This window comes from Choloepus didactylus, chromosome 7 (assembly GCF_015220235.1).
Source record: "Choloepus didactylus isolate mChoDid1 chromosome 7, mChoDid1.pri, whole genome shotgun sequence".
Classification (NCBI taxonomy): Eukaryota; Metazoa; Chordata; class Mammalia; order Pilosa; family Megalonychidae; genus Choloepus; species Choloepus didactylus.
Genome location: NC_051313.1, coordinates 93,125,582 through 93,153,472, shown reverse-complemented (window position 1 = coordinate 93,153,472; position 27,891 = coordinate 93,125,582). Strand labels below are relative to the sequence as shown.

Genomic DNA, 27,891 nt, shown 5'->3' with positions numbered 1-27,891 from the left:
TCCATCCATCCATATATATCTAATGCTTTTATCATCATACTAATATATTGTTCATTTTTTAAAAAATTTTTATTCCAGTACCATATTTACAACCTAAAATTTCCCCTTTTAACCAATTCAAATGTACAATTCATTGCTGTTAATCACATTCACAATGTTGTGCTACTGTTACCACCATCCATCACCCAAACTTTACAGTCAACTCAAATAGAAACTGTACAATTTAAGCATTAACCCCCATTCCCTATCCCCACTCCAACTCCTGGTAACCTGTATTCTAGTTTCTGGCTCTATGAATTTGCTCATGTTATGTACATTAAAAAAACATACACAGAAATAAATTAAAAAGTAGGATAAAAATAAGCAATTTTACTTTAAATATCTTGCCAATTAATGATGGTATTTGTGATGATTAATTTTATGTGGCAACTTGATTGGGCCATAGTATCCACTTATTTAATCAAACACTAATCTAGAGGTTGCTGGAAGGTACTTTGTAGATGTGTTTAACATCTACCGTCAGTTGACTTTAAATAAAGGATATTACCCTCAATAATGTTTCTGCACCTCATTCAATCAGTTCAAGGTCTTAGGAGCAAAAATTAAGGTTCCCTGTAGAAGAAGAAATTCTGACTCAAAACTGCAGCATAAATTCCTGCCTGAGTTTCCAGCCTGCTGGCCTGCCCTACAAATTTCAAATTTGCTAGTCCCCACAATCATAGATTGAGTCAACTCCTTAAAATAAATCTCTGTATCTCTATTTATCCCTATATCTTCTAGATCTATGTCTATTATTTGTCCCCCCCCCCCCCATCTATCATCTCTGTATCCTGCTCTGCTTCTCTGAAGAACCCTGACTGATACAGTTTCATTAGTTAAAAGCTCATGGGATTACATAGAGTTGAGACAAGGGTAATTGTTAACCAGCATAAATATAAACTAGAGGGAAGGGGCACCATCTTAGAGGCCACTATTTTTTATAATATAATGTTGATAATATAGTGTTGATAACCTAAAAGCCATTTATCCATTTAAGGTGAGTCTTATTTTATTCTATGGTGATGGTATGGAGCAAAGACAAAGTCATGGTCAAGAAACCCTAGTAGGTCCTCAGTTACAGAGCAGTAGCTGTGATACCCAACCACTGTTCAGAAACACCTTATTTAATTCCACTACTCTATGAATCCATAAAGGTAAATTTTTTAGATAGGAAAGCAATAATTGAGCTGTCTAAAGTGCAATTGTTTAACTCAAAAAAATGCTTTTGCTGGGGTATAGTGCTTATTCCATTAGGTAACAACTATGAGAAATGCTGTTTGTCTCCTTAAGGATTTCATATGTCCAGATAAAATAAAAAACACGGAACTAGCTTGTGAGGTGCAAGATGGAGCTAATGAAAACACAGCTACAAATGCGCTGGGAATGTTGGGAGAGCTGAAATGCTCATGAAATTGACCTTAGAAAACTGGTTCAAGAAGAATGAGCATCTAAGTATTAAGGATTTTATTTTGGGGACTGAGAATATGTAAAACAAAACTTCTAATTCCTTCCCCTTGATTTTGATTGTTAAAAAGACTTGTTTCTTATATAAATATGGAAATCGCTATTCTATGTGGCTAAAAGTTTAGGATTAATTCCTTTGTAAGTACTTTTTTAAAACCTTAGAGTACAATATATTCAACTCTGGGAAAGATAGTAGTAGCTTCCCCTAATCCAGGGATAAATATGAGACAGTCTATTTTCTCTGTTCTTTCCTCTAAATATTTTGTACTTGCCTTCTAACTTTGGAAGCACAAGCCAGTTAAGTGTAGAAGCAGTGGCTCTATCTTACAGATTTCCAAAGACCTCCCTCTGATGTTATTTGCAGTAACAATTGATGGTAAAGCCATCTTCGAATTATGATTTAGGAATTTTTGAGGTGTATTGAACTATTCAAGTTTACTTGTACCAAAGAAGCTAGCTAGCATCAGGAGATGTGCCTTAAGATAGAAGTCTGTTAAAATTTTTATCCTAAATCTCTTCTTGGGTCATTGTGTAAAATCAGTGAGTGCATTTGGAAATAGGTACAATGAAGACTCTCTCATCCTCAAAAGCTTCTTGATAATAACATTTTCTTCTTTTTGGCTTATGTTATGTGGTTAAGGCATTAAAAATGTTGAATGCATTCCATTCACATATTATATATCCTTTGGACATCAAGTGGATTTCAAATTCTCTTATAGTGAGAGAATCACATCTTTTTTTGTCAAAGTGCTATTCAGATTTTGTTCCTTTAGCATTTAAAAAACTGTGTATTGGAATCTCCTAATACTTTCTATGACTTTCCAAAAGATGAGGGTAATGCATTGAAAACGTTTCCCCCCAAACCAGTAAAAATTATTGTTATGAGAGTTCTAAGTGAAATATTGTGAAATAGGAGCACATTTTTGACTTTCAAAAATTAAGTCTTAATTAATAGGCTTATACTGATTATTGTTCAGTGTCAAAATCTTAGAGATGCCCACAAATACTTATATTCTGGAATTTGCTGGAAATATGGAAGAAGACTCTTACAGAGGATTCTTATTATCTTCACCTAACATTACTCTGTTTGGGTTGAAACTTTTCAATTTTATGGTTAAAAATAGAGGTTGGCAAGCATAGTTGGCCATCAGAACCACGATGGGTGGGGAACAAGATCACCAGCCCCACTGTCAGACATTCTGATTCAATGATCTGGGGTGAGGTTCAGGAATCAGCATTTTAAAAAATCTCCCACTAAGATTCTTCTTATAAGCCATGTTTTAAGTATGAAGGTGGTCAGATTTCTTACTACAGCAGTTAGAAAAGAAAAAAAAACATGTTTATGGAAATGCAGAATTTTAGACAATCACAGTATCAAACCAGGCAACAGAGGACGTTTGCTTTAATTGGACTGCTACTTATTACAGTATTCCCTGTTGAAGCAGCGGTATGACATTGTTCCTGGATGACAAAGGCCTGGCAAACCTTATTATAGGATATGAAGAGAAGGCAGCCATAGCCTCAGGAAGAGTACCAGAGGAAAACCCATACTTGCTAAACCTGGTGGTTTGTGAACAGGAAGACAGAGGAAAATGAGAAAGTCCATCAACAGGTTGTGTAATTCTCCATCACCATTAATTTTCAATGTGAAGGAGTATTTGATACAACCAAATGGTTGTAGGGACCAGCCCAGGGAAATTGGTGTACATGGACAGCTTCCCTGAACTTAGGAAAATACTGCCCGTGCTTAGGAGAATCCCAGTCTTCTGCTCAGTCCCACAGCTTAGCCTAACACAGATGGGATGGCATGAGATCATGAAGAAGGACAGTTAGATATATAACTGGGTGTTAAAATTTAAATTTTGGGATTCACACAAGTAAAAATCACTAGATTTGAAATTCCAAAGCAGGGTGCTAGATCACCATGTGCAGAATTTATAAAAGAAATGGAAAATATCAAATTTCACACCACATCTAGGGAGCCCTCATTTATATCAAGAGTATAATAAGGTGGAGAAAGAGAGATTGTTGATAAGGGGGAAGGGATGTGTGTGTATATGTGTGTGTGTGTGTGTGTGTGCATGTGTGTGTAGGGGATGGAGGGTGTTTCCATCTCCTTTACTTCAAACTCAGTTTGGGAGGAGCCTCCAGTGGGACAGCTTGGAGAGCTTGAAGTGCTTTCCCTGCAGTTGGTAACAGAGGGAACTGTGCCTGCCTCATGTCTGTAACAGCAGGAGAGAGATGGCTGTGTAAGCACTGGCATAGGATGGGTGAGTATTTCCCATGGTGGGCCATATGGAAGGCTGACCTTGCCCAGATTTGGGAGGTTGAGGTGTCTTCAGTAGTGAGATCCCAATTTGAGTGGACTACTGTAAAGTCAGGAGCTCAGGAGGAATAGTAGTCTGTGTCAAGGGAGAACCAAGGGAGGTTCCCAGAGGGACAGTCTCCAAGGAGCCCATAAGAGCCCCTGTGACCAAGAGTCAGTGTTAAACACTTTTACCAAATGGCAATGGTACCTGCCACTGTCCATACCCTTTCTCTGAATCCTTTCTTTCTCCCTCTCTGGCCCAACCCTGGAGAGCAGGAGTTGAGTTGGGAAAGAGATAAGGAGGATCCTGTCCCTCCTCTCCAACTACAAGTGTCCAGCTCAGTCCCGAGCTAGGGAGAGAAGAAATGATACCAGTTAAAGTTATGTTTTGAGTTTTGATTATCACATGAAATAGTTTAACTTACCAAATTAGAATGTTTTGTGAGTTTTAATGACTGATTAAGGATGAAGTGTGAAAGAGTCTTGAGTCTATCAATGCAGGAGGAAAAAAAATTTACATAATTTGAAAAATATTCAAAGGAAGGGAATAAAAGTAAAAATTGCATTTCAATCACTTTGGCTTTGTTCAATGTAACAGATTCAGAAAGGCTGATCATTCAAGGGATCTTGAAATTTCTGTGTGCCTGGTGAGAGATGTGGGGGTGCAGAGAGGACTGGTGGGAGGTAGTCAAGAGACAGCAATATTCTGTTATTGTGAGACTGGAGGCAAATGGGTGAGGCAAAGAACTTTAGTGATGAAAGCCAGGAAATCATCCCTCTCACCAAAAAAGAAAAGAAAAATGAATGTTACTGAAATACCTGAGAAATACAGGAAGAAGATGAGACTACTTGCTCTGCAGAGGTTACCTGTGGATTCAGGTCCCTTTTCCCAACTTCTGTTGCCTTGCATGCAACGCTCCTCCTCTGATGCCATCGTGAAGAGGAGAAAGGGATGGATGGAGAAGGACACTGAAGTGTTTTTGAGTCATACAAGAAAAGATTGAGTTACCTAAAGAGACAGCTTAATTATTAAGTCAGACTAAGGTTACTGCATTGGACTAAATTTCAGTTTTTTTCTGTGCTAAATAATTTCTGGTAGTGGTGATGGGGAGTAACAATGGCAGTAAAAGCTGGTGGTTGTGAAAAAGGTCATGAAGTAGATGGAACAAAACAAAACAAAACTGGGGCATAGTGTGAGTGATGTTTTCATTTTTCTTCTTGCTCATCTATTTCATCTTTTACTGTTTCATTTGAGGATGACGGTAAACCAGTCAGCTGCTATGCTACAAGCTCAATGCTTATTTCATTCATGGATTTTAGGACAGTATTAGAGATCATATGACACTGTGTTTCTTGGGCCAAGGGGAAGGAATTTGGTGTGGAAGATAGAGAGACTGCACTAGGTAAGAGTAGAAAAGTCATAGAGTGGCTTGTATTTTTATACTAACCAAAGATAGCCAGTGGTTTCTTTGAATTAGTTCTGTTTTGAACTGGGTCAAAGGTCAAGTGTGTGTCGCTTTGGACACTACATATGCCTTTTCAAAATGAGGTGGGGGGAGAGGAGGAGGGAGAAAGAGAGAGAGATTGATTGATATTTGAAGGAGAAATAGTTTTCCTTGATTTTATTTCTAGGATAAGGTAAAGGTATTGGAGATGTGCAAAAATTATGTAGTATTGTTAATCATTTTTATTTAATATTTTCATTTTCACAACTTTTTTTTTTTGAGGATAAATAAAGGACTGAGAAAGTTCACTCCATAAAAAGCATGAGTGTACTGAACTTGCTGGATTTTCCGAGAGAACCACAGAGATTCAAGCACTCTGAATGACCTTGGAAGTCCAAGCTACCTTGTAGATGGCTGCAGGGTGGCAGAATGTCTATACGAGTCATGGATATGGATTCTTTTAAGAAATCAATCACTTTGGATGATCAGACTATATTACAACAAAAAGGCATGACATTTCTCCTTGTTAATCTATTTTTTCCTCTCATGTCTACTAAAGAGTCTATTTTCAAGGTAGGGAGAATAATAGAGGTATATTATTTAAACCTAACAAACGGTTGATAAAATGGCTTTTTTCCTAGAACAATTTCATGGATTTTTTTTTTTTTTTTTTTTTTAAGTTTTAACTTTGAGGCTTATTTTTATGTTAAGAAAACAAAAGAAACAAGTAAAAGGGAAAAAAATACTGCATGAACTTATTGGAACATCATGATTTTGCATCAGCATGTATCTAAAGAGCCATTAAGCATCCTGATCAGTTTGGGAGATGGTGTGAAGGTTGTTACATTACCGATTGCTACAGCTGAATACTAGATGCAGCATTTATCATGGTAAAATGCAACTATCATAAAATATGGGAAATTATTATACACTGAGGTGGGTCATTTGGCCTAGGTATTGCGAATAATGATAATTCTTTAAAAGAAGTATTCAAAAGGATAGATACAATAGAAGGAACAGCAGTTCAGCTGTGGCAAATGTGACCAAAAAGTGACGTGTGGGATTCCTTAGGCCACACACAGTAATCGTGGTCACATTTGACATGTATTAATGACTTTACCTCACATCCTTTGAGAGAGCACCCTTAAATAGTTAAAAAATAAAACAAAACTCCTCTTGAGCATTTGACACAGTATAATTTGTTGGAGGCTGCTTTAACTGGATGGTTTATATTAGCCTTTAAGATGCCAAATTCATTATGCTTGGAAATAAGGATAACATGATGTCACTTGAGTCAGAAATACACGTGTGACTTCAAACCCCATGAAAAGAGCCAAAGTGGGTTTTCATTGCAAACCCTAATTTTTCTTGAGACTGATCCTGTACACATGCTCTGTTATGCAACAATGGCTTATGTCATCCTGATGTTCTACCAGCTTACTTTTCTCCATGGCATCCTTAGGAAGACTGTTGAGAGGATTTCTGGGAGTTCTGACAAAGAATGGCTCAGAGATCAGCTATCAAACCAGCAGGTGTGAACTAACCTGGCAGTGGAGACAGCAGAGGTCACTGGCAGGCAGGGCTTAAAGAGCCAATGATGGGCTCCAGAATGCAGTCCCAGGCTCCTCCCACTCTCCCAGGAGCCTTGGCTTTTGAACTGAGCAGGAGTAAGTAGACTTGTGAAGACTGAAGCTAGTACTATCCAGGGAGTGATAGATAGCCTGGCTCAGCTACGCTGTTACCCTAAAGAAAATGTGAGAGCTGTTGTGGTTTTATACTTGACGTTTTCTTTCATATGTTTTGAGGACAGAGGAAAGCTAGGCTTGCCTTGAGTTCTGCATGTTAAAAGCATAAACTGTGTTAGGATCTCCTTAAATTTTAAAAAAAGGAATCTTTCCACAGTTTTGTCTGAGCAAAGGGCAGATAGCCATCAGTCTTCCCAGATGGTAACAAAGTAAGTGACAATATGTAGTTGGAGAAAATATTTAAGCATATAGATATTTTTATGCTAAAAATAATATATATTACCTATTACTGATAAAGAAGAAAATTGAAAACTCCTAAATTCTCACCTCAACTTACAACATGTAAGAAGTGTGCCGAGTATATTAGAATGAATATACACTGTGATCTTGATATTTGCATTGTGGTGTGGTTCCAAAGAATGGACTAAACATACAAGGATGTTTGGTGAAAATTTAGCCGCAGTTTTGGGGAACATAAGCCTGAAGGTGGAGTGAGATGTTCTCTGAGCATGGAGATTAGGAAGCGTAAATAATGAAGACCAATGAACCCAAGAAAAAATCTGCCCTTTTAATCAACATTTGTTGTGCTAGTCAAATAAATAAGGACTTCTTTAAAACAAAATTTTTTAAAAATTTGCTCAAAAAATTTTTTTAAGTACGTAAAAGTTGTTTATTTCATCTCCTATCTTCCTCTTGCTCCATCTCACATCCTTTGTTCACTCATCCTCTCTGGTAACCACTGGTAAAAGTTTCTTATGTATCCCTGCTGTGGCAGATTGTGTTTCCAAAGATGACAACAATTACCTTCCATCCCACCAGCTCTTTGGGAATGTAACCTTGCTACTCCTCCATCAAGAGGGAGAATCTGTTTCCCGTTCCTTTGAATCTGGGCTGGCCACTGTTTCAAATTCTTTACAGGAATTAACTTATTTAATCCCCACACTAGCCATATGAGAAGGTATTGTTATCATCCTTATATTACAAATGAGGAGACATTGTAATAAGCCAAATAGGAGCAAAATGCATGAAGTGGAAATTACAGGCGATACAGGAAGAAACAGAAACTTGAACTCACCCCCACAGTCCATGACAGATCAAGAGGAATGCTGGTAAATTGAAAGCATTCAAGAAATGTTGATTATTAGTTGTAGTATTTCAAATATTTTTGTTTCTGCTTTTTTATTTATTTATTTTTTTCAATTTGCAATTTTTCTGTCTCAGGCACAGTACATTCATCATTTAAAAACACCTTTCCCAGTTCCCTTTTATCATATTTACTTTTCATTATTTACTTTTCTTTTTAAAGTCCTTATTCTGTTTCTAGACCTCAATCCCGCAAAATTTCACATTTTCAAATTCTAAACTCATATTAGAAAATTCATTATCTCATTTACATTCATTTTTTAGATTTTTATTTTATTGGCATAGGGACTTTTCATCTCAAATCTCATCTCATTATTATTCTTAACTCTTAATATTTTATCCTTATTGGGATTTCAGTTCTTTTCTTACTTTTTTGATACCTTCTACCTTTATTCTTATTGTACCTTATTCTTAATATATTTTAAATCTGCTAACTATCTTCTAGTCTTCATGGTGAATGTACTTGATAATCTTTTTAACCAGTCTCTCTCATTAGTGACATCATCTAGTTAATTGGCCCTGGAAGACTATAAGCTTCTACGTTGCACTGGATGACCTTAGCTTTTAAGATCTGTGACAAAGTACTTCACCTGAGGCAGTGAATTTGGTGGACTTTAAGCTACCTGGTTGCACTTTTTGAGATCCATTATCTTCCTCATATTATGGTCTCCAGACTAAGCATTCAAGTTTAGAATGTGGCCAGTTGGGATCATTAAAGAAAGGACACTGATGTAATGGGTTTATTGTGAGTTTTTTATAACACAACTTCAAGAGAATTTAGAATATTTATTTCTCCATATTTACTGATTTAGGGTTTTTTAAAAATTGTTCCTGCTGCCAGGGAACACGATTGGCTAAGGTTAGCATTGGGCTTGCTGCTGAGTTCTTTGGCTCGTGACAGGGATTTTTCTTAACACCACTACAATCAGGGTGCACTCTAGATTCTGGACATGGTGGTTGTTTTCTGATGATAATTTAAGTTTTACTTATTCCACCCACACCCCTGACTGAATTCATCCCAGTCACTGATTATCAGGACTGATGTCAAGCTCAAGGAGGCACTTCCTGGAGTAACTGCAGTGGGTCCTAGCCCTGTGGGGCTCCCCCTCAGAGGCAGCCACAGGAAGGAAAACGGAGACTTGAGCCACATGTCCTCGCTGGGACCAGCCGCAGAGTTCATTTCATGCTAAACTTTCTCTGTTTATATCATCTCAATATGAATGCTTTGGACTGACTATTAAGAGACAATATCCCTTTATCTTCTTCATCTCTGAAAAAAAGCAAATCAGAGCTTGAGATAGATTGAGATTAGAGGGCTGAGAAGAATAAAATGAACAAAGGAGCTTTAAAACATCTTTGTTTACCTGTTGTTATCACAAATGTCTGGTGGTAGTTTTAAGAAGAGAAATCTTCTCATATTTCCTATCGATACATTTTTATAACTTTAAAAGGGTGTGATCCACATGGTATTGTAGAAAATTAACTTCTGGTGCTTGCTTTGACAAAGACTGCCAGGAGGCAAATAAAGCAAACCAATACAAAACAAAACAAAATAACAACAACAAAAAAAACGAGAGTAGTTTGTGCTTGACGTATTAAACAAAAATCAGAAGTGTCCACTTGCAAAATTATCAAATTTACATCCTAAAACCCCACAGTGTTAAAAAAAAATCTGGTAAAACAAAACTATGTGGAAAGCTCCATCAAACTGAGCAACGATAGATTTTAAAACATAATTACTTGAGGTAGGATTTTGAGAAGTGAGGCATATGATTGGTAGTTTGTTGACATGTTTTTATTTCCCAGCTTTACAAAGGAAGATCATCTTCTCTGAGTTTTGTAAGCTGAACTGCTTTCTTATACCTCCTCATATTCTACGGTTGATTTAAGAGTTCAATATAAAGAAAATATTTGTGGAAGGTTTTGTGCTTCTTGAATTGTTCGAAGACTTCATGTGGTGTACTCCATCTTTGTCAATTTCTTTATGTTTATTAATGCCAGGCTTTACTTAAAATATAGTCTATCCTTTTGATTTTTAATGGAAAAATTACAGACTTGTTAGTGAGTAATTGAATACATTTCATTTACAATATAGGCCATTGCCTTCCTGTTGAATTGAAAATTTGATTTCTTATGTTAATAGCCCTTCTAAGAAACAACTAAGATTTAAGCATGGCTATTCTATTATTTTTATCATACCCTTTATCAACTTGTAGAAAAACATCTTCAAAATAATGTGAGATTTTTTTGCAATCTTGACATTGTAAACAAGAATTCATTGACCTTTAATTTGTGGTCAGGACTTAATTATGGGCAAAACTAAATTAATATCTCCCCCACTTATTCATGTTTATATTAAATTGTACCTTAAATATTATTGTGAGGTAAGCTTATTAGTAACTATCTTTTGATTAATTAGATAAATGATTGCTTTTGTGCAGAAAAGAAGGATAGTGTTCTAATTCTCCTTCTTCTAACTTGTACCTTGATATCTGTTTTGGATTAGCTAGATCCATACGCCCTTAGCTATAAAAAATCTTAAGCATGTTCTTATAAGTGATGATGATAATGTATGGTGGTGGTGGTGATGACATGATTTTTTTCTTGTCAATTAGAATATTTATTGAAGGAAACAAGTGAAATTATACTTTTGTGCTTGCTCAACAAATTATTACTGAATCTGGAGTAGTAACGAATTTTGAAAGGCTTAAAACACTATAACAATAACATAACAAGTTAGCCTTTATTAAACACTTTGCATGTGCCAGGCATTTTTCTTAGGGTTTGATGTGTAATTATCTCATTTATTTCCTATAACACTTTGAGATAGCTGCTATTATTATTTATTATTTTTTCCATTTTTAAAATGAGGAAACAGATAAAGACAGATTAACTTCCCAAATGCCATGTGGTAAGTGGCAGAGTTGAAATTTAAAATCCAGACAGTTTGATACCAGAAAACAAAGATATATAGTATGAAGGAAAATTAAAGATTTGTTTAAAAGTTAGTGGAAAATTAACTTCCTTCAAATAAAAATCTGTAAATACATCATTAAAAAAAAATCTCCTTCATTTAGGCATACAGTCGTCATTGGTAACAGATACCTCTTTTAACAGGTGATGGTGGAGATACTATAAGTTTTTTTATAGGACCAATGGAAATGGTGTGATTCTCTCCAGTTTCTTATTTTATTTTATATTTTATTTTATTTCTTTTCTTTTCTTTTATTATTTTATTTTATTTTATTTTATTTTTGTTGAATTTTATTTTGAAATAAATTCAAACTTACAGGAACAGTTGCAAAAACAATACAAACACCATACACAGAACCCCAGCATACCCCGACCCCCCTCCCCCGATACCCCAGATCCATCAACTTTAACATCCTGTCACTCTACCTTTTCTTTCTTTCCCTCCCTCCCTCCGTCCCTATCTATCATCCATCATCTATTGCTCTGTCTTCTGAACATATGAGAGCAAGCTGCACACATCCTTTAACAAACAATATAATCTGCATATACATTTCCCATGAACAAGAACATTCATTTATGCAATCATGTTAAGTGCAGCTAAGGAAGTTCAAGAAATTCAACATTGATACAAAGGTTACATTCTACATTTCATTTTTTTCTTATGTCCCAACTGTGTCCCTTTGAGCCTCCTCTCCTCCATCCTCAGATCCCATCCAGGATCATCCTTGGCATTTAATTGTCATTATCTATTTAGATTGTCTTTCTTTTTTTTCAATTGTGGAAACATATATACAGCATAAATCTTCCCATTCCAACCCCTCCCAAGCATTCCATTAGAGGGATTAATCACATTCACAATGTTGCGATGCCATCACCTTCCCACCATCTGTTACTAGAAATTTCCCCTCACTCCAAACAGAAACCCCACACTCATTTCTTATTAACTCCCTGTTCTGGTTTGCTGATGCTGCTGGAATGCAAAACACCAGAGATGGATTGGCTTTTATATAAGGGGGTTTATTTGGTTACACAGTTACAGTCTTAAGGCCAAAGAGTGTCCAAGGTAACACATCAGCAATTGGGTACCTTCACTGGAGGATGGCCAACGGTGTCCAGAAAACCTCTGTTAGCTGGGAAGACACATGGCTGGCATCTGCTCCAAAGTTCTGGTTTCAAAATGGCTTTCTCTCAGGACATTCCTCTCTAGGCTGCAGTTCCTCAAAAATGTCACTCTTAGTTGCACTTGGGGTATTTGTCCTCTCTCAGCTTCTCCAGAGCAAGAGTGCTTTCAACGGCCGTCTTCAAACTTTCTCTCGTCTGCAATTCCTGTGCTTCTTCAAAGTGTCCCTCTTGTCTGTAGCTCCTCTTCAAAACATCACAGCTGCACTGAGTTCCCTCTGCCCGTCAGCGCATTTATATGGCTCCACTGATCAAGGCCCACCCTAAATGGGTGGGGCCACACCTCCATGGAAATATCCAGTCAGAGTCATCACCTACAGCGGGGTGGGGCGCATCTCCAAAGAAACACTCAAGGAAATCTAATCAAAACTGATAATGTCTGCCCACACAAGATTACATCAAAGATAATGGCATTTGGGGGACACAATACATTCAAACTGGCACACTCCCCAATGCCCCTTCCCCCACTTCTTGTAACCCATACTCTACTTTTCATCTCTATGATCATATTCTCTGATACTTTCTTTGTGTTTACCATGGGGCTTAAATTTAACATCTTAAATCTATAACAATCTTGTTTTCTTTTATACCAACTTAACTTCAATAGGACACATAAACTATGTTCCTATACTCCTCCATTCCCCCACTTTTATGCAGTTCTTGTCAAAAATTACATATTTTATATTGAGTCCAAAACCGCTGATTTATCATTACAGTTTATGTATTTTAGATCCTGTAGGAAGTAAATAGTGGAGTTACAAATCAAAAATACAGTAGTATTGGTATTTACATTTACCATGTGATCTTTACTGGAAATCTTTATTTCTTCATGTGGTTTCAGTCAATTGTTTAGTGTTCCTTCCTTTCAGCCTACACAATTCCCTTTAGCATTTCGTATAGGACTGCTCTACTGGTGATGAAGTGCCTCAGCTTTCGATTATTGGAGAATGTTTTCATCTCCCCCTCATTTTTAACCTCCAGGTGTTTGCGAATTTTCTAAGTCTCTGATGGCTATTGACTTCTATTTGTAATCCATTGTGGTCCGAGAATGTGCTTTTAATAAATTCATTTTTTTTAAATTTATTGAGGCTTGTTTTATGTCCCAGCCTATGGTCTATTCTGGAGAAAGTTCCATGATCACTAGAGAAGAATGTGTGTCTGTGATTTGGGATGTAATATTCTATATATGCCTGTTAAATTTCTCTATATCTCTCTCTCCTTTCTTTATTTCTCTGTCAGTAGGGCTCCCTTTAGTATCTGAAGTAGGGCAGGTCTTTTATTAGCAAAATCTCTCAGCATTTGTTTGTCTGTGAAAAATTTAAGCTCTCTGTCAAATTTGAAGGAGAGTTTTGCTGGATAAAGTATTCTTGGTTGGAAATTTTTCTCTCTCAGAATTTTAAATATATCATGCCACTGCCTTCTCACTTCCATGGTGGCCACTGAGTAGTGACTACTTAGTCTTATGTTGTTTCCTTTGTATGTGGTGAATTGCTTTTCTCTTGCTGCTTTCAGAACTTGCTCCTTCTCTTCAGTATTTGGCAGTCTGATCAGAATATGTCTTGGAGTGTGTTTATTTGGATTTACTCTATTTGGTGTTCACTGGGCATTTATGCTTTGTGTATTTATATTGTGTAGAAGGTTTGGGAAGTTTTCCCCAACAATTTCTTTGAATACTCTTTCCAGACCTTTATGCTTCTCTTCCCCTTCTGGGACACCAATGAGTCTTAAATTTGGAAGTTTTATTTTATCTATCGTGTCCCTGAGATCCATTTCGATTTTTTCAGTTTTTTTCTCCATTCTTTCTTTTGTTCTTTCATTTTCCGTTCTGTGTTTCTCGAGGTTGCTGAGTCATTGTTCAGCTTCCTCTAGTCTTGTACTATGAGTGTCCAGACTCTTTTTAATTCGGTCAACAGTTTCTTTTACTTCCATAAGATCATCTATTTTTTTTATTTACTCTTGCAATTTCTTCTTTATGCTCTTCTAGGGTCTTCTTCATGTCCTTTATATCCTGTGCCATGATCTCATTGTTTGTCTTTAGTTCTTTGATTAATTGCTCCAAGTACTGTGTCTCCTCTGATCTTTTGATTTGGGTGTTTGGGTTTGGGTTATCCATATTGTCTGTTTTTTTCATATGCTTTAAAATTTTTTGTTGTTTTTGGCCTCTTGGCATTTGCTTTACTTGATAGGGTTCTTTTAGGATATGAAGGATTATTGAAACACCAGTCTCTAATTTGTCAGATCTACAGCTTGGTGGCATACACTTTAACTAACCAGCAGATGGCATCCTCAAGTCACCTATTCCCCTCAAGTCAGTTCTCCCCAACTTTGTCTTTGTGGTGTGTGTGTGGGTCTGATTCTTGTGGGGTTCAATTGGTGCACCAAGTTTGGGTGTGTTGTTGGTGCTGTCCACCCTGAATGTGGGGCATGTGTCTGAGCGGTTAGGGAGGCAGGGCAGCTTTAATGATCAAACCTCTTGGGTGTTCCTGGAGATTTAAGGCTGTTCCAAGAGTCTAAACCTTCAGTTCGATCTTGCCACAGATTGTCTCTGCCGCTGACCCACAAGACCTTAGTATTGGCATATGGTCCCTGGGATTTCCGAGTGGGTCCCTCTTCCCAGCTGTGCCCTTCTTAGGGCCTCTGCTGAGGGATGGCTGTGCTACATCACAAGTGCATGCCATCCCTCAAGGGAAGTTCTGGGCTGCCAGGCTGTGCAGGGGTGTTCCCAGCCTGCTGTAAGGATGGCTGAATGGGGCATGTTAATTTCCCCCTTTTTGCACAGCTCCATCTTCCCAGGAACAGAACAATTAGCTGTGGGTGCACTAAAGGCTATTGTCCATGCCCGATATTGTGGCGTGTGCTCGTGTTACTGGAAACACTTTCTGTCACACTGGGTCCCTTGGTGTGTCTCTGGGCTGTGGTGCCTGTGCCAGGCAGGAGCGTTCCCAGCCCACTGTGAAGACGGCTGCAAGGGGAGTGTTTTTTTTCCCCTTTTGGCTAACCTCTATGTGCCAGTTTGAATGTATTGTGTCCCCCAAATACCATTATCTTTGATGTAATCTTGTGTGGGCAGATGTTATCAGTTTTGATTAGATTTCTTTGAGTGTTTCTTTGGAGATGTGACCCACCCAACTGTAGGTGATAACTCTGATGAGATATTTCCATGGAGGCGTGGCCCCACCCATGCAGGGTGGGCCTTGATCAGTGGAGCCATATAAATGAGCTGGCAAACAGAAGTAACTCAGTGCAGCTGTGAGGAATATTTTGAAGAGGAGCTACAGCCAAGAGGGACACTTTGAAGAAAGCACAGGAGCTGCAGATGAGAGACAGTTTGAAGAAGGCTGTTGAAATCAGACTCTTGCTCCAGAGAAGCTGAGAGGACAAATACCCCAAGTGCAACTAAGAGTGACATTTTTGAGAAACTGCAGCCTAGAGGGAACATCCTGGGAGAAAGCCATTTTGACACCAGAACTTTGGAGCAGACACCAGCCACGTGCCTTCCCAGCTAACAGAGGTTTTCCAGACATCATTGGCCATCCTCCAGTGAAGGTACTCAATTGTTGATGTGTTACCTTGGACACTTTATGGCCTTAAGACTGTAACTTTGTAGCCAAATAAACCTCCTTTATAAAAGCCAATCCATTTCTGGTGTTTTGCATTCTGGCAGCATTAGCAAACCAGAACACTCTATCTTCCTCACTCCGAGACAATTGGCAGTGGGTGTACAAAAGGCTATGTTCCACACCAGATACTGAGGTGTTCACACAGCCCATTCCTGCCGTGCTTCACTGTATGGTTCTTGCTGCCATATCTGCAGCCACTTTTGGGTATTTTTAAAAAAGAACTAGTCCGCCTCCAAACGCCAACCCATGGTTGCCCCACACCGCAGCGTGACTGCCGGACATTCAGCTGGCTCACTCACTCGTTTCCGAACACAGACTCCCAGTTTCACCAAGTGCACGGTCCCTGTGGATTTAGCAGACCTTGTCCAGCTGGTGCATCACTGGAACTGGTGTTCTGGGTCACTTTCCGGCTTTTATCTAGTATTTTTCATGGAGGTGTTTTTTTGCCCTGTCTTACCTAGCCGCTATCTTAGTTTCCCCCTCCAGTTTCTTCTTAATCATTACAAAACTGGAATTCTCATTTCTTTTGAAGTTGTATTTTATATTCAGTGGACACATTTTGAAATTTTTTTCTTTGTGCACACAACTTCCTTTGATGCTTCCTTCATAGGTAACACATCTGCTCTCAGCTTCTTCAAAGGGAATTTTTATGGGAGAATTGGAAGCATTATTCATTACAACAGTGTAAGTAATAATTTCAAATATCATATTTAACAGAGGGTCAAGGCCAGTTTGAAAAATATTCCATATTTGTTAACCTTATTCCTTTACAGTTATTTCAAACTTTATCCTTATTCATTTGCAGTTGCATTCTCGATCTTTGATAAACTGCTGTCACCATCTGTAGAAATATTACTAGTAATTTTTGGGCATTAAACCATTCACATTTATTTAAATCAGAGGTATGTAAAGTTATCACTAAAAGTCCATTTTCCAGTTTTTCTACCTGTATCTTGATAAAATCTAGGCAAAAATAATTACAGGCTTTATTAATAGCCAGAAGAGTTTTCCTACTGCTATTCTTCCACAGTTTTGAATGATACCTTCAAACTTTGACAACTTAAAGCTATAAGATCAACTACTTTTTCTTGAGAAAGAAACACACCTTCTTTAGAAGTATGTTAGTAATAGAATCCCAAACGGGTCCTTCACTGTTGGTTTCCTTGGTAATGTGACTGCTTTCCTCTGAATCTGCTGGAATGCTTCTTAGTTCATGATCTACTCTACAGGGATTTTCATTTAGTGCTGCTTCTACTTTTCTAGTAGATGGTGCTCTGGAAAAACACACTGAATGGAGTTGTCAGGAACTATGCTTTCTCTTCTTTTAGACTTGTTAATTTTGTAGTCTTCATCACAGGACAGAATGGTTGACTCATTTAGGTCCAACAGACTTGCTTTCTTTTTTTCATGTTTGTAATTTTGCTTATTTTGCCACAAGGTAAAATGACTTTCCAATCTGTAAATAATTCTACTATCTTCACAATTCACAGAAATATCAATTATAACCTTTCCCATGCTATTGCCATAAAACTTCTTAATCTTAATTGTTAATCCTGTGTTTTGTGGCTACTGCCATCCAGAGTTCTGATGAACTGAGGTTTTTAATAATCATCCACTGGATTCATGCAGCTATAGCTTGTCTGCAGTCAGGTGCCCCCACCCCTGGCTTTTCCTAAGTGCCCTTAAGGAGTTCCCCACCCTTCCCTGGATAGAAAGCATCAGTGGAGGTCTTTGCACACTGTCCATGTGGAGGTCTTCTCTGCCATTGCTTTGTGTCCATCATCACAGCTGCTCCAGCCGCAGTAACCTCCTCTCCTTCCCCACGTGTTCTAGAGCTGCCTCCTGGTTTCCTTTCTGGCTCTGACTGTTGATTATATGTTTGTATTGTCAAAAGCTAGCAATGTCCTCAATACAAAACTTTATCTGCTATATAATTATTACACAAAGAAGGTCTGCAGGCCTTCTAAAGCTAAGGCTGTTGTTCCAGTTTGCTAAAGCTGCCGTTATGCAAAATAGCAGAAATGGATTGGCTTTTATAAAGGGGATTTATTAGGTTACAAATTTATAATTCTAAGTCCATAAACGTGTCCAAACTAAGGCATAAACAGGAGGATTCCTTCACTGAAGAAAGGCTGAGGCTGTCCAGAACACCTCTGTCTACTGGGAAGGCATGTGGCTGGCATCTGTTGGTCCTTTGCTCCAAGGTTCTGGTTTCAAAATGGCTTTCTCCAAAATGTCTCTGGGCTTCTGTCTCTCTTAGCTTCTCTCTCAGCTCCTGTGAATCCTTGCTTGTTCTTCCAGGGTATTTCTCTCTAAGCATCTTGGGGTCCTCTCTTAGCTTCTCCGGGGCAAAGTCGGCTTCATCACTTGGTTTAACATCTCCAAACTTCTTGCTTTCTGCGTCTTTAAGTGTCTTGGTCTGTGTTGGCCCCTGAGCTCTCTTAAGTACTCCAGTAAACTAAGACCCACTTTGAATGGATGGGGTCACACTTCCATGGAAATAATTTAATCAACAAGTCTCACCTGCAGTTGGGTGGGTCACATCTCCATGGAAATAACCTAATCAGGAGATCCTACCTGTGCCTGTTTGGATGTATTAAGTCCCCCAAAATGCCATGTTCTTTAATGCAGTCTTGTGGGAGCAGATGTATTAATGCTGATTAGGTTGGAATCCTTTGATTGAGTGTTTCCATGGAGATGTGACTCAATTAGCTGTAGGCAAGAACTTTAATTAGATAATTTCCATGGAGATGTTACCACGCCCATTCAGAGTGGGTATTAATTAAATCACTGGAGTCCTATAAAAGAGTTCACAGACAGGAAGAGCTCAGAGTAGCTGAGACTGACATTTTGGAGAGCAACTGAGAGAAACATTTTGGAGATGGCCACTGAAAGCAGACTTTTGGTAACACTTTGGAGATGGTAGCCCAGTGTTTGCTCCGGAGAAACTAAGAGAGAAAAAAATGCCCCAAGAGCAACATTTTGAAGAACGCACAGTAGCTGAGAGAGGAGCTGTAACACAACCTGGGATCAGCAGATGCCAGCCACATGCCTTCCCAGCGAACAGAGGTTTTTCTGGACGCCATCAGCCATCCTTCAATGAAGGTATACTTGTGTTGATCCTTAATTTGGACATTTTCATGGACTTCCAACTGTAAATTTGTAACCAAATAAACCCTCTTTATAAAAGCCAATCTATTTCTGGTATTTTGCATAATGGCAGCATTAGCAAACCAGAACACCACCCATAATATAAGAATGCCACTACAGGATTGCATTAAAAAACATAGTCTTTCCTGGGGTACTCAGCAGTCTCAAATAGGCACAGCTGTTATATTTTATAGTTCTTCAGCATTTAACCTGTTTATATTTAACATTGTGCTTTAGCAATTTAACCCATTCAGTTACTTAAGCATGCACTTAGCAATTGGTGTATCTTGGATGGAACAATGATAAATTGCATTGCTCAAAAATGTTATCCTTAGACTCTTGTCTGAGGGGCCCCTGACATGGGCCCTGTTTAAGAAAGGACCCCAAATATCACAAACTCATGAAAAATAAATTTGTAAGAATACATGCTGAGTACTGGCACAGTATAACCTGTGATAACTCTAGACACTTTTGTGGCTAGCACTTTAGGCCCCAAGGAAACACTTCTCTGCAACTCTCATTCACCATCCTGTATTGAAAGGCAATTGAAACCCAATATTATAAAGGTTTGTGGATTGTGCTATTGCCAGCATAGAGATAGACTCTGCTGGGGAGTGCAGGGAAGATTTGTGTGGAAGAAGCACTTAGGTGAGAGAAAGACAAATTAATTAGTTTGTTTAAGCCACCATCATCTGTCTACCTCTTAAATAATTTCATTTACCCCTCCACATTTTCCTCTCTTCAATTCACCCTCCAAATTTTTATAAATGCACATCTAATTCTAATACACCCCTATTAAAACTCTTCAGTGTCTTCAGGTTCTTCTTAACACTCCAGGCCCATGTCACCCTTGCTCGTGGCATGCTGACATCCCATGAACATCATGTTCCTGCAGATTGGCCTCCGTTTTGTGCCTGGAAAGGGGTGGATGTTGGGTAGTTAACTATCAGTGTCAATATGTCAAATATATTTTTAAATTATTTTTCTTATCTATAGAAGTCAGAAGCTCTAGGCATAGTTAGTGTGGGCACATGAACTGTTACAAGATAACTTAGGATATCACTAGCAAACCAGTCTATGCTGCTGTGTAACAAAGAAAGGGGTTTCTCTTTTGTGTAGGTAAAAATCAAATCTGATTAAAAGGCAGAAGGAAATATCAAATAACACAGGGCTCCATAAGCAATGACAGTAGTCAGGGATGGCAGGCATACTGTCCAACCCTTCCTGAGCTCATTGCAGACATTGCTAATCAGTCATAGCACTCTTACTTTCTGAGTGTGGGCATGGTTTGGAGTCATTTCTAGACAGCTCCTATCAGTTGGGGTTGATACTTGAAATGAAGTTTATCCACCATCTCCTGACATAGCTACTTAAAAAAATTATTTAAGGAGTAAAACTTGCTTATGTGAAGCAACTTGAAAAATTTCAATGTAATTTCAAATTAAAATTGATAAAGATAGGGGCCAGGAGCAGAAGAAATAGAAATAAGAGTAGTAGATTTAAGCAACAGTAGCTTTGATATAAGTGACTCTTGCAGCGATTATGGATTAGTGAAAGAAAAAGGCAGAAGAGGAGGAAGATCAGGGCATTAGCAAAGACAAGTAGACAGTAGGGTCAATATTGCTAAAATATTAAGGGATGAAAATATGTGTGCCCCCAACCTTCTTTTCAATGTGTCTCCTTTCCCTGAGCAATGCCTGCTTCCTTTATCCACCCTAGCACTTTATCCTCTTTCTTTTTACCCTCAACCAAATACCACCGTCAGAAAAAAGATCTGAAAAACTCATTCTTACTAAAGGACAAGTGATTGATAATGTCCACTGAGAAATTTTTCCTGAGCCATTTTGAATATTTGTTAGAAGTGAAGACTTAAGCCAAAGGTGCAATTGCCAGCTACAGCAGTTAAAATTAGCTTGCTGTTATTGCCATTACTGCTGATGCTATAGGAACTTGTCACAATGTATTTCCTTTACTTGTTATTGTAGTTGTTATTTTAGTTGAATGATTTATAACATTGCTGTAAGCAGATGCTTCCCTCTAACAGTTCCTGCAGGTGCTGGAGTCTTACCCACTGTCTATGCTAAAAACTGATTCTCCAAACAGCCAGTTGGTATATGCCAAAGGATCCCCTACCCACTATCTGTGCTAAAGAGTGATTCTAATAACAATCAGTTTACTAGCTGCCAGCTAGGATTTCATCACTAATCCCTCCTCCCTTTGTTCAGATCCCATAAAAACCCTGAACCCTTCCAATTCGAGGAGACAGTGGTTGACTTCGTAATAAAACTTTTTCTTGTCTTGAAATGGTGGCATCACGCATTGGCTTCTGTTTGCGTTGGGCAATAAGCCTTTGCTCAGTAACAAAAGGGTGAAGTTAACAAAGGGAAATTTCATAAACTAGTGAACACAGGAGCAAGGAAAGGGCAGTTGGGGCAGTCAAGGACATTTTTGGCAGCCATCTCCGAGCCCTTGCTGATCTCCCCCTTGAAAGTTTGTGTAGTTTATTATGCTCCCACTCTTACTCATTTGTGTGCAGGTGTCTGTTATGTTTCCATTCTTGTTTGTTTGCATGCAGGTGTTTGTTATGTTTCTATTTCGTAAGAAACTGTAGACAGCTGGGGAAGATAAGTCTTAACCAGCCCCCAGCTGCTTGCCAGGGTGCAGAGGTTGTTCGTTGGCAGAGCCCCTTCCCCACCCCACCCCACCCCATCCCCACCCCCAGAGTGTATAAAAGCTCAGCACTCAATTACTGCAGGTGTCCCTCATCTCTGACATCTCTGACTTGAAGAGTGGTGTGGAAAGCTGCCAAGCAGTTAGCTTTCCTGGGGGAACAGCCATAGTTGGTCCCTCATCTCTGATAGGATGAGAGGCATGTGAAGCTGCCCTCCACCTACCCTGACCCAAGCAGTTGGCCTCCCTGGGGACCAGCCAAAGGGAGATTTTTCCCCTGCTCCTTTGGAACTTTTTTTCTGTGCAAGCAATAAAAATTTGCTGGGAGCCTCTGTTTTGCCTGAGCCTGTTTTCTCATGATGCACCATATAGCAAAATGCTCCACAATGGCAAGAGTTATTTTAGGGGCACAGAGGCATTCCCCAAGTGTGAGAAATCATACCAGGGGCACAAATGCTGAATAATGACATACATAGAAATACTTTGGATGAAGACAATTTATTCTGTCTACAATATCTAATTCTTTTTTCTTTATAAATGGCTTTATTGAGTTATAATTCACATTAATTCATCTATTTAAAGTATACAATGCAAAATTTCATAGTGCATTCACAGAATTCTGCAATCATTACCACTATCTAATTTCAGAAAATTTTCAGGAACCCCAAAAGAAACTGTACCCATCAGCAGTCATTCCCCATTTCTCCTCTGTCCTAACCCCTAGCAACCACTAATCTACTTTGTCTCTGTGAATTTGCCACTTCCAAATATTTTGTATAAATGAATCATACAAGATATGGTCTTTTGTGACGGCCTTTTTCACTTAGCATATGTTTTCAAGGTTTTTCCCTGTTGTAGCATGTATCAGTACTTCATTCTTTTTTATGGCTGAATAATATTCCATGGTATGGAATATGCTACATTATGTTTATCCATTCACAAGCATGGTCACTTGGGGCATTTCTACTTTTTAAGCTATTATGAACAATGCTGCTACAAACATTCATACAAGTTTTTGTGTGGACATATGTTTTCATTTCTCTTAAGAATATTCCTAGGAGTGTAATTGCTTGGTTGTATGGTAACTCTATGTTTATCCTTTTGAGGAACTGGCAGATTGTTTTCCAAAGCTTTCCCACCAAAGCTTTCCCACCAACAATGTATGAGGACTTTGGTTTCTCCACATTCTCACCAACGCTTATCTGTTTTTTGATCATAGCCATCCTAGTGGATGTGAAGTGATATTTCATTATGGTTTTGATTTGCATTTCTCTGATGATTTGCTCTAAGCTTTTTATATCCTCCTCCAGCCACAAGATAATATCATGAAACTGAAAATTCCAGCTCTGCTAAACACATCATTTCAGCCTTAGTGTACTGCTAAGTGGCCTGCCACTGCAATTTTGAAATTGTGGGAGATAGTGGCTATCCCAGTGATCTTGTAGGAACTGAGAAGGCTGAGTAGTCTACCTCATTTCTGTAGTCCCTCACATTAGTAGCACTTCAGCATAGAAGAAAATCTTACTAACTTTGAGAAACTTACTTTTCATCATTATTATATTATAACAAGTTTTGTATATTATGTGTATTATATTTATTAATTTTATTATAATCTTAATAGCTATCCAGCAAATAAGGAGGACAGGGATCTTTGCTTTGTTCACTGATATATCCTAATCCCCTAGAACAATGCCAGGCATGTAGGTATTTGATGAGTGGATAAGTGAATGAATTGAGTGCTTCTAATCCCTGGCACATAATAAATGCTCAGTAAATGGTAGCTGTTATTTTAAGGTCCTTAGTTCTGGGTTAAGCACTTTACAATGAATTCCTCACTAAATTTTCCCAACAATCAAGAAAGATAATGTCAAAGAAAAACTGCATGGGACCATGTTAAACAGGCAAGAATTGACTTTATTCATAGCTGCCATAATAGGGGAGAGAGAGTAGAATTCAAGCCCACTGAAGTGACAGACATCAAGCTCTTTAAGGGCTGGAATGGGTTGGAGGATGGGAGGGGGAGAAGGGGTGATACCTAGGATTCCTGAGTGACTTACTAAGGTTGCAATTAGGACCACTTGATTCAGAATGTTTTCCTTTGCCGTAATTAGACCACCTGGAGTCTGTAAGGGCTGTGGGAGAGGAAGGAGATAAGGAACTACTCAGTTCGGAGCCTCTCAGCTACCTGGATAGTGTAAGGGCTAGGGTGAGAGGTAGGTCATGGGCTGAAGTCAGGGAGAAGCCTGTCTAAAGTTTAGTCAAGCTAAAGGGGGAAGTGAAGGCAGTTGTAGTCAATAAGTTTCAATATTATCATATTTATTTTACAGATGAGTCAACGAGGAGCTCGGAGAATTAAGTAATTTGCTCAAGGTCACACAAGGCTGACTGGTAAGTGGCAGAGCTGTGGTTTGAAAGCAGCTATGCTCAATTCCTAAGCTTGTGCCCTTGTTCTCAGTGCTCCTCTGCTTTTGCCATTGAAGAGTAAACTATCAAAGCCCCCTGCCCTTTTATCATTGCCTGGCAGCCCCAGAACTGCGAAGGTTACAATTTAAACAGAAGAGGAGTGTCGTGGTGCATGAGCCACCTCTCGTTGCTCTGCAGCAGACAGTCCTTTGAAGTGCAGAGAACATATATTCAGGGAATAGAAAAAGGAAACTTCAGACTGCTCAAATTTCATATGAAAACTTGTCAGTTAGTGTTATTGATCCACCACACATATAACAACTGGTAAAGAGTTTGTTTTAACTTGTTTTCCCCTGATGCCTGGAAGTTTTGCTACACTAAAGTCACAGAAATGAGAGACTGCATAAATGCAACCCAATCTTTCTGAAGTTACTTTGAGAATTTATACTAATCCTCCCTTCTAATAATAGCCATTCTCAAGGGATGAAACTTAATGTGGTAGCTTATCTCAGGAGGAAAAAACACTTTTATTGAGAGTCAAGAAAAACATAAAAAACAAAAATCAGTGCTGACTTCTAATTTAGAGTTTCTTGGAGCTACTCCTGTGCTAATAAGTCTTAGTGACTAATTATAGTCAAGAAAAATATGCGATATGTACAGATTTGAAAGAAAGTAGGCCAGGCATTTAAAAAAATAAGTGAAGCTACTGGCAAATGAGTTTTTATTTATTTATTTTAATAAACCTTGAAAACAGTTTCTGCCACAAATGCTGATCAGGGTGGAAGCATGATTGGAAGTTTATAGGTTAGTAAAAAAGGAATATTTTTTTTAAAGCTGAAGTTTTTTTAAGAACTGGCTGCAAGGCCAGACCTAATCAGTGTTCTTTGAATAATAAATTTCCTCATACTGTGCTCCTTAGTGTCATAGAGGCCTGGGGTGAAGTTAAAATGAGTGCTGCATGGCCAAAGAAAAAGCCTTTTTAGTAATTACACAGATATAAGATGGAAAATTGGGGCAATGTTTTCCTAAGCTCATTTCTTTATCTCAGTTTATTTCCTGTAAGGATTTGCAAATGGGAAATCTAACAATAGTAAATATTCTTGTGGGCTTGTCAGGACTCCATCCCATTTCCATCCCACTCTTATGCCTTCTGGTCTGGTTGGGTGGGGTAGAGCTTGACTTGCAGCCTGAGGCAATCAGAGTAGCCTATATCTTGCTGGCCATAGGGATTGATTTAGGAATGGGCACATGACCCAGTTTCAGCCAATAAAATTCAGATCCAGGACTTCTGTTCAACCTGTTGGTTGCCAAGAGGAGTATGTATGCCTGAGGCTGTTGAAGTTGTTTTGCCCCCTCTGCTGTCACTATGGTGAGAATAGCTTCCTGAAGGTGGGGCCAACACTGGGAAGGTAGCAGAGGCAGGAGGTGGGGAGAGCCTGCATCCTGGTGACCTGCTGTGAGCCTTTGGGTCTAGCTGGCACTCAAAATTATCCTTACCCTTATACTATTCAGGTCCATGAGCCAATACATGCTCTCCCCACTCTACTGCCCTGTTTGTTTTTCTTCTTCTTAACCATTTTGACTTGGATATTCAGTTCCTTGCCACCAAAAGGATACTGACTTTCTGGCAAGATAAATTTTAATTGACCTCTGCCACCTCCCCAATCAAAGATTTATACTCACACTTTAAGGCCATTTGCAATAGGTTTTAACACAATTCTGGTCATATTAAAAGGGAATCTCTTTTACTATTAGGTTTCCAATTAGATATATTATTTCATCTGAGTATTTGGCAGAGTGAGGACAGGTTTTGTGTTTGGGAAAATGACAAATTGCCTTGGTGATAGTATCCTGGACATATCTTTATTCTATACATGTTTTCATTTGGTGGCAAACTGAGTAAGAATATAGTTATTTGTGGGTCTCAAACAAAACAGGGCCTATCATAACCTTGTAGATAGGAAGTACTCCATAAATGTATGAAAACATGTTCATTTGTTCCTGTTAATTAAAATACTTGTTTTACTATATCTGTTTGAAGAGAAAACAATTATTATTGGAAGAGTTTAATTTCAGCATTGTCAGAATATGTTTTCCACTTAGGCTTTGGTCTGAATGAAATATAAGATGACTTACCTTCCTTAGTTTTTTTCACCCCATTCCCCATATCAGAAGACTGTTTATTAGGATTTATACACTGCATACTTTATTTTGTCTTTAACAATATATCTAAAGTAATTTAACTAGATTAAATCATTTAAAAACCATATTTGCTGCATCAGTCAGTGTTCAATCACAGAAACAGGTTATGGATTAAGGGATTTATTATAGGAATTAGAATTTATGCAGTTGTACGGGGAGCTGGAGAAGTGAAGTTCCAATAAGAAAGTTAAAGAATCACAGAGAAAAATATCAACCACTTAATATGAAAAGCCAGTATGTCTAGCTGCTTAATGGGACAGTGAAGGGAAGGTCTGTGGAGAAGTCTATGGGAAATTGTAACTCTGGGTAGCTACCACCCCTGAGCATCCACTGCCAAGCATCTGGGGGTGGGTCTGTGGCTGCTGTTGGGGAAAACTGGATACAGAACAGGGAGGCAGAGAGGACAAACCAGAACCTGCTGCTAACACTGTGCCAGTCAATCCCTGCTCCTAATCACAGTGACATTCAGAGAGTAATGGCTGGTGATTTGCTTCTACTTCCTAAGTCTTGTGCAAGTTCTTCTGGCTGACTCTAACTTGGAAACACTTAGAGAAGGACATTCTGAGAAGCATAGTTGTAGTACCATATTTACCCTCAAACATTTTAATTTTTTATTTATTTAGATTTTAATTGGATTTTTATACAAAAGCAGTCAGGATGAGTGTTCTAGTTTGCTAATGCTGCTAGAATGCAAAACACCAGAGCTGGATTGGCTTTTATAAAAGGGGGTTTATTTGGTTACACAGTTACAGTCTTAAGGCCATAAAGTGTCCAAAATAACGCATCAACAATTGGGTACCTTCACTGGAGGATGGCCAATGGCGCCCGGAAAACCTCTGTTAGCTGGGAAGGCACATGGCTGGCGTCTGCTCAAAGTTCTGGTTTCAAAATGACTTTCTCTCAGGACGTTCGTCTCTAGGCTGCAGTTCCTCAAAAATGTCACTCTTAGTTGCACTTGGGGTATTTGTCCTCTCTCAGCTTCTCCAGAGCACGAGTCTGCTTTCGAAGGCCGTCTTCAAACTGTCTCTCATCTGCAGCTCCTGTGCTTTCTTCAGTGTCCCTCTTGGCTGTAGTTCCCCTTCAAAACATCACTCTCAGCTGCACTGAGTTCCTTCTGTTATGTCAGCTCATTTATATGGCTCCACTGATCAACTTAGACCCACCCTGAGTGGGCGGAGCAACACCTCCATGGAAATTATCCAATCAGAGTCATCACCCACAGCTGGGTGGGGTGCATTCCAAAGAAACACTCAGAATTACAATCTAATCAACACTGGTAACGTCTGCTTACACAAGAGCACATCAAAGATAACGGCATTTGGGGGACACAATATATTGAAACTGGCACAATGAGGAAAAATTGACACAACCAATTTGATATCCTACTATAAATATCTGTTGACATCCAGCTAATTGTATATCACAGCATAAAGGTTAAGGGCAGTGGTTCAGACTCAGATGGACTAGAGTTTGAATCCTGGTGCCACAATTTTCTAGTTGGACAAGTTTTGGGGTTTTTTTCCCCTTAACTCTTTTTTTTTCTTTTTTAT

At 38.7% G+C, this 27,891-nt stretch overlaps 1 protein-coding gene and 1 pseudogene across 1 annotated transcript in view; one reads left to right on the top strand and one right to left on the bottom strand.

The window, feature by feature from the left end:
* Nucleotides 1-27,891, top strand: part of PRIM2 (DNA primase subunit 2) — an 804,531-nt gene that overhangs the window by 643,340 nt on the left and 133,300 nt on the right. The gene's annotated exons all lie outside the window — the stretch shown is intronic.
* Nucleotides 16,410-21,386, bottom strand: LOC119540659 (annotated as a pseudogene).